The sequence below is a fragment of the Amblyomma mixtum genome, chromosome 10 (assembly GCF_055824585.1).
Source record: "Amblyomma mixtum isolate Tamu chromosome 10, ASM5582458v1, whole genome shotgun sequence".
NCBI lineage: Eukaryota > Metazoa > Arthropoda > Arachnida > Ixodida > Ixodidae > Amblyomma > Amblyomma mixtum.
The window spans coordinates 12,867,979-12,878,696 of NC_143021.1; the positions used below are offsets into that span (position 1 = coordinate 12,867,979).

The 10,718-nt window shown below is 57.0% G+C and overlaps 1 pseudogene; it reads left to right on the forward strand.

The window, feature by feature from the left end:
- Positions 1 to 104: 104 nt before the first annotated feature.
- On the forward strand, positions 105 to 10,308 carry LOC149325159 (uncharacterized; annotated as a pseudogene).
- Positions 10,309 to 10,718: the final 410 nt, after the last annotated feature.

A 10,718-nucleotide genomic window follows, 5' to 3' on the forward strand; every position in this document is an offset into this window, starting at 1 on the left:
AGAAGTGGTTGCCCAGGTTATGCGGGACCCACGGCAGACGTGAGGTTACCGCCTGTGGCCGGCCGCCAGCAGCATCGTATACCAGCCGCATAACAGCCCAGAAAATGTCGGAAGAAACGAAGGTTTCGTCTCAGCTTTGTTTGGTGCAGCCGCCAGCGAGCTTCAACTTCGACAAGACGTCCGAGTGGCCTGGGTGGATACAAGAATTCGATGACTACCGATTCGCCTCAGGACTTCATGAGCGAACTCAAGAGGCTCAGGTGCGTACGTTGCTGTACACGATGGGACGACAGGCACGCAACATTTTCAAGACTTTCAACTTGTCCGAGGAAGACTCTAAGAAATACGACGTGGTGAAGACACAGTTCGACACCCATTTTGTCGCCACAAGGAACTTAGTCTACGAAAGTGCGTGCTTCCATCGCCGCCACTAGGAACCAGGCGAGTCTGTAGATCAGTATGTTAGGGAGTTACATACGCTGGCTGATAGATGCGACTACGGGGAGATGAAAGAGCGGATGATTCTCGACCGGTTTGTAGTTGGACTACGGGACGGAAAGTTGTCAGAAGCTCTTGAAATGGATGCGGCGCTGACTCTAAATAGTGCTCTCACGAAGGCACGCCTGAAAGAAGCTGTGCAGCGACAGCAGCAGGATCTTCGGAGCGTTGTGGACCGCGAAGAGCATGAATTCCTGACGAGGGCTGAAGTCGACACTGTTCATAGCCGGACATCGAACCAGAGACGTCTGGATCACCAGACGTGTGCAGCTTGCGGTAGGGGCCCTCATTCGAGGTCGTCGTGCTCTGCCAGAGGAGCACTGTGCTACGTGTGCCAGCGCCGGGGACATTTCGCACCTGTCTGCTCACGGACACAAAGGACCACAGAACCCGAAGCATAGCCTTCAGAGGTAGGCATCCTCAGTTGTCGGGGGGAGCAACCAAACATGAACTGTGTGACATTTTCCGTGGGAGATTTGACTGTGTCATCTGCAAAGGCTCGTTTTGTTCAGATTGCTATTAATGGTGCAGTTGTTTCGGCGAAAGTTGACACGGGAGCCGAGGTAAATGTTGTCCCAGGGTCGTTTCCAGCGCTTCCGAGGGTACTACAGCCTACTGATGTTATTCGGATGGGACCAGGCGGTGACAGGCTGAACTTGAAGGGAAAGTTTACTGCCGACATTCTGTGGAAGCGTGCTTCAGTTAGACAGGATGTGTTCCTTGTCGATTCGGTGAGCAATGCAATTCTTGGCTTACCCGCAATAGAAACCCTGGGAATAGTTAAATTTGTGCATGAAGCATCAGTTCATCAGGTAGTGCAGACGCGATTTGGTTCCTTGTTCCGCGGTCTGGGGACCATGAAAGGCGAATACTGCATTCGTCTTAAACCAGATGCCGTGTCCGATGCCATTCACACTGCTCGTCGCATACCCATCCCGCTGCGAGATGGCGTGAAACAAGAGCTGGAAGAGATGGAACAGAATGGGGTCATTCGTAAAGTTCAAGGGCCTACGGAGTGGTGTGCTGGCATAGTGCCCGTCTTGAAGCCGTCAGGACAAGTGCGAATATGCGTTGACCTGACTCAACTAAACAAATCGGTGCAACGCGAAAGGTTTGTGCTCCCCACTGTTGATGAGACACTCGGGTTGCTCAGCGGTGCCGTCAAGTTTTCCAAACTCGACGCAAACTCTGGTTTCCATCAAGTGAGGTTAGCAAAGGAATGTCAGCCGCTCACAACCTTCATTACTCCGTTTGGCCGTTATTGCTTTGAGCGGCTACCCTTTGGCATAACTTCGGTTCCGGAGTATTTCCAAAACCAAATGTGCAAGATTCTTGAAGGAATTCCGGGCCTAGTGAACCTAATGGACGATGTCCTTGTCTTTGGCTCTACTCAGAAGGAATACGACGAACGGTTGTTTCGCACCTTGGAACGCTTGGCCGAAAATGGTGTGACCCTAAACAAAGAAAAGTGCCACTTCAGTGTAAAAGAGCATTGTTTTCTTGGGTGCCGCGTGAGCCAAGATGGCATACACCCGGATCCAGCGAAGGTTCGCGCAATTGCAGATCTAAAGCCGCCATCGAACGTTGCAGAAATGCGCAGATTTTTAGGTCTTGCTAATCATTGTTCACGATTCATTCCAGACTTGGCTGAGCAAACGACGCCTTTGCGTCAACTGCTGCAAAAGAACACTGAGTGGGTCTGGGCAGCGCCTCAGCAGATAGCTTTTGATAGTGTGAAGAGTGCTATCTGCTCAGATAGGTGTATGGCTAAGTTTGATGCACAACGTCCAACGATTATTTCGGCAGATGCTTCGTCGTACGGCCTAGGAGCAGTTTTACTGCAAGTACAACCGAATAAAGAAAAGCGGCCAGTTGTTTTCGTCTTAAGGTCATTGGCACCTACTGAAATGCGCTATGCGCAAATTGAAAAGGAGACTTTAGCTATAACATGGGCCGCGGAACGTCTCGAAAGCTATGTGCGTGGACTGCATATTACTGTAGAAACAGACCACAAACCGTTGGTTACTTTGCTAGGAAAGACGCCACTTGATCTGGTTCCGCCTCGCATTCAAAGGTTCAGAATGCGGCTAATGCGGTTCAGCTTTGAGGTGCAGTATGTCCCGGGCAAAAATCTCGAAATAGCTAATGCACTCTCCAGAGCACCAGTGGCAGGCCAAAAGACCAAGAACTTTGTTTCGGTCGATGAAGTCAACTGTTACGTTGCCGGCGTGTTATCTGAGTTGAGCGAGTCGCCGCACTTCGGGCTAGTAGCCGAAGAACAGGCGAAGGACGAGACTTGTCGTACGTTGTGTCGCTACGTCCGTGAGGGTTGGCCTAGTCTACCTTCTTTATCGGCCGTTTTGAGGCCCTATTGGCAGAATCGCGCCGTTTTGAGCGTATGTAAAGGTGTCCTAATGCACGGCACTCGCATTGTTGTGCCACACTGCCTTAGAAGCAGAATGTTAAAACTGCTTCATGAGGGCCACCAGGGTGTTGTAAGGTGTAGAGCAAGGGCAAGGGAGTCTGTGTGGTGGCCAGGTTTAAGCGCTCAGCTTGCGGTATTCATTGACGACTGCCGAACGTGTTCCCAATTTCGCTTCCAGCCGTGCGAGCCAATGATCCCGACCGAGACACCCGTAACCGAGAGTAGAGTAAGCATGAAATGTTGCCGCGGATATCTGCCATGTGAAAGGCTGTAACTACTTGCTAATAGTTGATTACTTATCTCGGTTTCCAGAATTGTGTCCGCTGACCTCTCTTAGCAGCACAGAAGTTATTTATGATCTCAAGAAGGTGTTTTCGACTCACGGTATACCGGAAACGCTGGTAACCGACAACGGTGCTCAATTTGTCAGCCAGGAGTTCAGCCAGTTCGCGAACTGTTATGGATTCAAACGTGTGACGTGTAGCCCTAGGTACCCGCAGGCAAATGGGGAGGTAGAAAGAATGGTAAAAACTGTGAAAGAGCTGTTGCTAAAATCTGGTGGCCTACATCTGGCTTTGTTAGCATACAGGGACACGCCGGGACCCCTAGGAAAAAAATTGCGCCTCTCCCGTAACCGAGAGTAGAGTAAGTATGAAATGTTTACGGGCCTAACACAGGCTCCATTGCTCGGCTTAAGCAGCTGTGACGGTGGCGACATTGAAATCCAGGACGATGCAGAAGCGTACGCGGGCACGACGAGACGCAGGCCTGACAAGAACGTACAGGGTGGTCCACTCTAAGTGCGAACACAGCTCCGCGTGGCCGCGCTCCGCGGAGCGCCAGCGGATCCAGCGCGTTCGCGCATCGAAGCAAAGCCGCGCAGGCGCACAGGGGCCCGGGGCAGGAGCTTCGTGTCATCTGCTACAGCGCTGCGCCTGCGCGCACCTCAAGCGAGGTGCAAGCGAGGTGCGCGCCAGCGCGGTAGCAGACGACACGAAGCTCCTCTCCCGGGCCCCTGTGCGCCTACGCGGCTTTGCTTCGACGCGCGAAGCCCCTAAGAGATCACGTATGACAACGAAGTGTATCGTGGCATTTATGTGCTTTTCGCACGCGTTATTAGAAATCGGAAATTATAATTCCTTGCAATCAAATGCACAGCTCGAGTGATATCTTGATGAACATTGAGAAGACACTTGCAGTAGTTATTTTTTGTGACTCGTTTGGAGAGCAACCGGCGCTTGTATGCCGGTCCCGTAGGAGGGCTTAGAGAGTCTCGTTTAAACATGCTCTCGTTTGGGACCGTTCTGCCGGTCTTGCGAGGAGCGAGGCCCTACCCGAAGCGGAGCGGACCCCTGGACCCCGCCCCCAGGAGCAGGCGCCGCTCCCCTGGAGGATCGCCGTCCCGGCGCCGCGCTACCCGCCGGCTGCCCGGGAGCCCCTTCCTGGACTGGTCCTGCTGTTCCAGGCCCCCCTGCTGCCACCATGCCAGCTTCCGGTCCTGCTGGTCCGGAGTTCCGGGCGCCTCCACCCAAGGCGCACTGCTTCACGTTGAACGCGGACGCCACGGCCAACGATATTGTCGACGGCATTGAAAGCATCCTCGGCCCGAAAGGGCTCGAAAGCCTCCAACATCAAGGAGGGTTCGAGTTTTGTATCGCTGTGACCTCGGCTGCGGCGGCACAAAAGCTCCTCGCGGAGGGATCGTTCCCAGTGAACGGGATCTCTGTCCCAGTCTCTTGCGTGGGCCCCTCCGTGGTCCACGTAACTGCATTCCGGGTGCCGCTGTTCGTCGGGGACGCGGCGCTGGCCTCGGCACTGAGCGCCTACGGCAAGGTGCTCGAGATCTCTCATCCGACGCTGAAGGGGCGACGCCACGTGAGCAACGGCCAGCGCCTCGTCAGGATGGAGATGAAGCAGGCGGTACCTAATTTCATTCCGTGCAGGGTCACCGCGTCACGTTCGACTACAGGGGCGTTCTAAAGGTCTGCTCACGCTGTGGCCAGGACGGACATGTGGGCGTGGCCTGCCGCACGCCGCGGTGCGCCCGCTGCGACGAGTTCGGGCACGAAACGGCCGGATGCGAGGCGGCGTGCCGACGCTGCTCCGGAGCCCACACCACGGCTGACTGCCTGCGGCCGCGCTCTTACGCGTTGGCGGCCGCTTCAGGGGGCCCTCAGAAGAAGCCGGCATCGTCAGCAGCGCAACCGCCACAGGACTCGGTTCCTGCCACCGCGACTGCGCCCCCTGCGGAGACCGCGCGTCGCCAGGACGACGACACGCCCGCCACTCACGTGTCGGAAACCGCGGCCGGCCCAGAGCCTGCAGCCTCACCGCAGGAGCAGCCGGAGAACACCGCGGACACGGCGTCGACGGACTCGCTCACGTTCCCGTACATCGGCGACCTCCCGCCGATCTCCCTGATGAGCTCGTCAGACTCGTCCTCCTCTGGCGAGGAAGACTTCCACCACAGCGGACGAGAGCGACGGTGCGGCCTCACGTGGCGCGACGCTCCGCCTCACCGGGGACGTCCCCTGCGAACAGCCCGGAGCGACCGACCTGCCAAGCGCCGCCGGCCCGCCTCGAGGTCCACGGCGCCGACCACCCCCAGAGGTCGCGGAGGAGAAGGCCCAGGACTCAACCGACCGCAACCCGTGCACGAAACCTTTTGACCATGCCTCGCAGGGTGCGGTGAGAGATGCCACCGACTCTCTACCCTCCGCAGAACCCATGGACTTGAGTAGGGTCTCGGGGAAGCACGTATTGTCGCAGTCCGCGGACTCGGACGGCTCAGCCGATCCGTCCGTCCCCAAAAAGCTAGCGCGCGCGAGCGACTCCGCCAATGGCGGGGCCCCCTAAACTTCTCGGCGGAATGTCGGCGCCCTGCTTTTTCATCATGGCGACGGTGCATCTCCTCCCCCTGAACGTTCAGGGATTTCGATCGCTGGATAAGCAGAGGGAGGTGATGCACTTCGCTCGCGCTCAGGGCGTCGACATTCTCTTCCTTCAGGAGTGGAACTTCCGCACCGCGCTTGATGTTACCAACTTTAAGAATCGCTTCCTCGTGCCAGCATTCTTTTCACTCACTGACGCAATGTCATGCGGTGTCGGTGTCGTATTTATCGATAGTTCTCTCCGTTCAGGCGCACATTGCACGTACGGCGTCGACGGTCGCACTTTGGCCATCGATTTTTCCCTTAACGGCAGACGGGTCAGGGCATTGGTTGTGTACGCGCCGGCGCAACGAGGCGATTCTTCGTAGTTTTTCGAGTCGCTCGATTGCTTTATGCTTGACTCCTACCCCACGTTCATAGTGGGCGACTTTAATTGTGTGCTGGACCCCTCACGTGATGTACGCGGCCCAGGTCAGGGTCGGCCGTACGCCGGCGCGCGCTCCCTGCGTGATCTATGCGCGCAGTTCCGACTTACCGACGCATGGGTCTCGTCGCATGGCGATAACTTCGGGGCCACATGGGAGAGAAGGAGGTCGGCCAGTCGGCTCGGCAAGTTCTCGCTCCCGCCCGTTCTCGCGCCATATGTAGCTTCATGCGAGGTGCTCGCGTTTCCCGCGGGCACTCCGCGCATCACCGACCATCGACCGCTGTCAGTAGTGCTGGATTTCGGGGGGGGGTGCGCCCCACGAGTAGACTTGTGGCGAATGGACGCCAGCCTACTGACAGATTGGTCGAGTCTCACATCGTTGCAGCGTGCGCTGGGTGCTCCGGGCGCGCGCGCTAACTCATCAGTGCCGTGGGACGAGAGAAAGGGCGAGTGGCGCGCGCTCCTTATCGCGGAAGGCCGCCAGCGTAGAGCACGCATCACCCGCGAACTTAACGAGACGCTGGCTCGCATCCGCATAGTCAAAAGAGGCGCGCCGCTTTGCGAGACTATTATGATTTATTGAAGGCTCGCTACAAGACGCTGCTGCGGCAATCTTCGCGCGCTGCCAGCCGAGCCCTCGTTCAGGGTAGGCCCGTAGCCGATCCATCGGTTTTGCGGCAAGTACGCGCAGCGCCCTCGTTGAGGATGCGGCCGCATTCATTGCGGAGATCGCGCTGCCCAACGGGGCCACGAGCAGCAGCGCCACGGAGATACGCGAAGTCCTCACACGTCACGTGTCCCAGCTTTTTGAATCCAGTGTTGAGCGGGCAGGCGACCCCGCGTTTCGGGACGCACTCCGCGATTTTTTCCAGGGTCTTCCCGCAGTCGAGGACGAGCTCTCTCACCAGCTCTGCGCGCCGGCGACGCCAGACGAGCTCCGCGCCAAAGTAGCTAGAATGAATGCTGCCTCGGCCCCCGGACCTGACGGTATCCCTGTCAGTTTATACGCGAAGCTGTACGACGGTTTAGAGGGTCCTCTGCTCGATATGGTTAACAGCTTTCTGACGGACGGAGCTCGACCAGAGTCTTTCAGAGAGAGCTGAGTCACGCTCATTCTGAAGCCGGGAGGGTGCCCATGTGACCCACAGGCGTGGCGTCCGATCACTCTGCTCAACGCAGACTACAAGATCGTGGCGTCACTGCTGGCGAACAGGTTGAGCGCGATTCTGCCTTCGGTGGCCAGCCCAGCGCAAACGTGTAGCGTGCCCGGCCGTTCGGTGTTTTCTGCTCTCGCACTTACTCGTGACTTGTTCACATTCACCTCGAGAGCGGGGATCCCGGGCTGCTTTGTCTCGCTTGACCAGTAGAAAGCTTTTGACCGTATCGAGCACCGGTACCTGCTGGGTGTAATCGAGGCTTTTGGCTTTCCATCAGCCTTCGTAGCCAGAGTCGGGCTCCTCTACTCGGGGCTTACGGCCCACCTGACCGTCAACGGAGCGATCAGTGCTCCCTTTTGTGTTTCCAGAGGGATCAGGCAGGGCTGCCCCTTGTCGCCCACGTTTTTTGTTCTTTGTCTTGACCAATTGCTGCGCCGTATCGCCGCGAGCCCCTCAGTGCGCGGTTTCCCGCTCCCGGGCCACGACCAGGTGAAGGTCTCGGCATACGCCGACGATGTGTCCCTGTTCTTGTGGGACGAGGACAGCTACGTAGCGTTTTTGCGGCTGTTTGATGTGTACAGCGAGCTGTCCGGCGCCCTGCTGAACAGGGGCAAGAGTAGAGCGATGCGCTTTGGCGCGTTTTCTTAAGACCTGTTGCGCGACGTGCAGTGGGTTTCGGCCGTGAAGGCTTTAGGAGTTAATTTCCTCTCGACCGGTGAGCCAGCTCGCGATTCGTGGACCTGGCTTAGAGAGACCGCTGAGAAACGATTGTCAGTGGCGGCGCGTGTCCGTCTCTCCCTCGCGGAGCGCGCATTTATCATCCGCGCGTCGGTGTGCGCCCCACTGTACTATGTCGCTCGTGTTGCCCACCCACCTCGCACCTTCACGCTCCGTCTGGGCACTTTATGTGGCTCGTTCTTTTGGGCAGGCAAGACGGAGTCTGTAGCGTGCGCGCTCCTCCGGCTTCCTACTTAGATGGGGGGATTCAGCATTCCCCACCTGCCCACATTCTGCAACGTGCTCGCTTTGCGGGCGACCAGCGACCTGGCTAACCAGGCCGGCTACCCGGGTAGGGCGCTCCTGTCATACCTACTCGGTACGTCGCGCTCCCTTTTCTTTCCCGAGCAGTGCGTCGACAGCCATCCAGCAGCCTCTGTTTTTCCAGCGAGTCTGCCAGACGCTCAGGTCCCTCACCGCAGCGCTGCCAGAGGTGGAGCTTTTTTCAACTCCCGCCTCTCCGGTATGCGAGCTCCTGGCCGTAAAAGAAGCCCCACAGGAGAAATTGGCGCTAAGCAGAGAGGTGCGATGGCGGGACCTGACGTCGTCATCCCTTCCCGCAGACGTGCGAAACTTTGGCTGGCTGCGGGGCTGGCGGGCCCTGCCTACGGCAGACCGCCTGGCGGCTTGGGGCGTGGCCCCCTACGACGGATGTCCGCAGTGTGGCCTTGTTGAAACCTTGTCGCACGCACTCTTTGAGTGTTCTGTCGCCAGGACATTTTGGGTTCTCATGTCTAGAATGTTTGGAGCGACCCTGGGCCCCAACTGTATGTTTCGCGACCCTTTCGTACGCATGCTTCTTTGCGTCGAGGCATTCGTGCTGTGGCGCCAGAGAGGTGTGGCGGCTCTGCAGGGACGACCACAGAGGGCCATGTACCCTATGTTACAGCGGGTACGTGCACGCATGTTGGCCCAAGCGTGCATGGACCTCGTGTCGCTGGAGGAACACTAGTTCCTTCGGCGCTGGTCAACCCGCTTCATCGTCGCGGGCAGGGGCCGTGTGTCGGTGCGGCTCCTGCCATATTAAGTCTGGTGCGCCTGTGTGGTGCGCGTGTTTTGCACACGATGTTCGCTCGTTATGTTCGTGCCCGAAGTTTGTGCGCGAGGTTTGTGTGCGTTGTTCGCGCGTTTGTGCGCGTTATGTTGGTGCGCGCTATGTTCGCGCCCGGAGTTTGTGCGCGAGGTGTGTGTGCGTTGTTCGCGCGTTATGTTTGTGGGCGGTATTTCCATCCGGCGTGCTTCCCCCGCGCGTATGGACCCCTGAACTTTCTTGGACATCTCGTGGTTTTGGACTCTTTAAGTTCCCTGCGCGTGTGTGTGTGCACTGGGCGACAGGCCGCAATGTAGGTTTGTTTTTGTAGAGGGACCGATGTCCCTTTTTGGTCCTGGGTCCAATAAACTTCTCTTAAAGCCCGGATGAGTAGAATTCAGTGCCCGGATGAGTGGGATTCAGTGCCCAGATGTTGGCTCTCGATCTCGTCGTGACGTCACCACACTGCCGACAACGGGAGCTAAAACCATTTCATGCTTAAAACGCCAGCAGAGCTACTCATGGGGCGGGTCCTTCGCACTACCTTGCTTCTCCACCCAAAGAAGCTGGCACCAAAGACCCCCAATCTCAAAGAAGCACGGGAAAAAGACGCAGCTTTCAGGGAGACTCAGCGGCAAAATTATGATCGCCGGCATGCTGCCCGACATATGTTCCCGTTGGTGCCAGGTGATTCTGTTTGGGTCAAGGACTACAGGCGGGAAGGTGTGGTGCTTCAGCGCGCAAAGCGGCCACGCTCGTATATTGTGGTTTTGGAGAGCGGGGGCCACATTGAAAGAAACCGGCGAGCGCTAATCAAGCAGGCGCCAAACAGAGGCTCGGATTCCAGGGACGGGGAGTATGAATTTCTGTCTAGCCTAGATGGTACAGAGGAGAACGGGAACTCTGTTTCCATTGCACAAACTGTTCCAGACGGTCCCGAGGAGAACGGAACGGGAGGTCTCCCAAGTGATCCGTTGCAGCCGCCGCCGGAAACCTCTTCGCCTGCGGTACAGGGTGAACATGTCACACGCTTTGGCCGAAAAGTAAGAAAGCCGGAACGGTACGGTATTTGTGAATGCCATTCATGGAACCGGTTCCATTGAATAGTTGTAGTTTGTTTTGAAAGTTGCTGCTTTAGTTTTCTCAAAGGGAAAGGGAAGATGTGGCGTTATCGATCCTCGTGTGATAGTATCTATCGTAGCAAGTGCACGTGTACTCTTGTGATGCTCGGCGCATGCGTGACGTACTCCGTGTCTATATATACTTGTCAGGTTCCAATAAACGGGGCTCTTTCCTTTGGGCGTGGGCCTGGGGGCCACGCACTAGTCTTCATCGTTGTGTCGTCCTGCGAAACACCACAAGCCCCACAAACCACAAACCGCTTTCACCTCTAGCCGCCTGCGCCCGCTTTCTCACCGCATGAGCATTCGTATCAGCTGGCAATGCAAAAATGCATTTAAAGCAACATTTCCACTTTCCTTTGTCGGCATAGTTATTCCGTCCATTCGTTTGG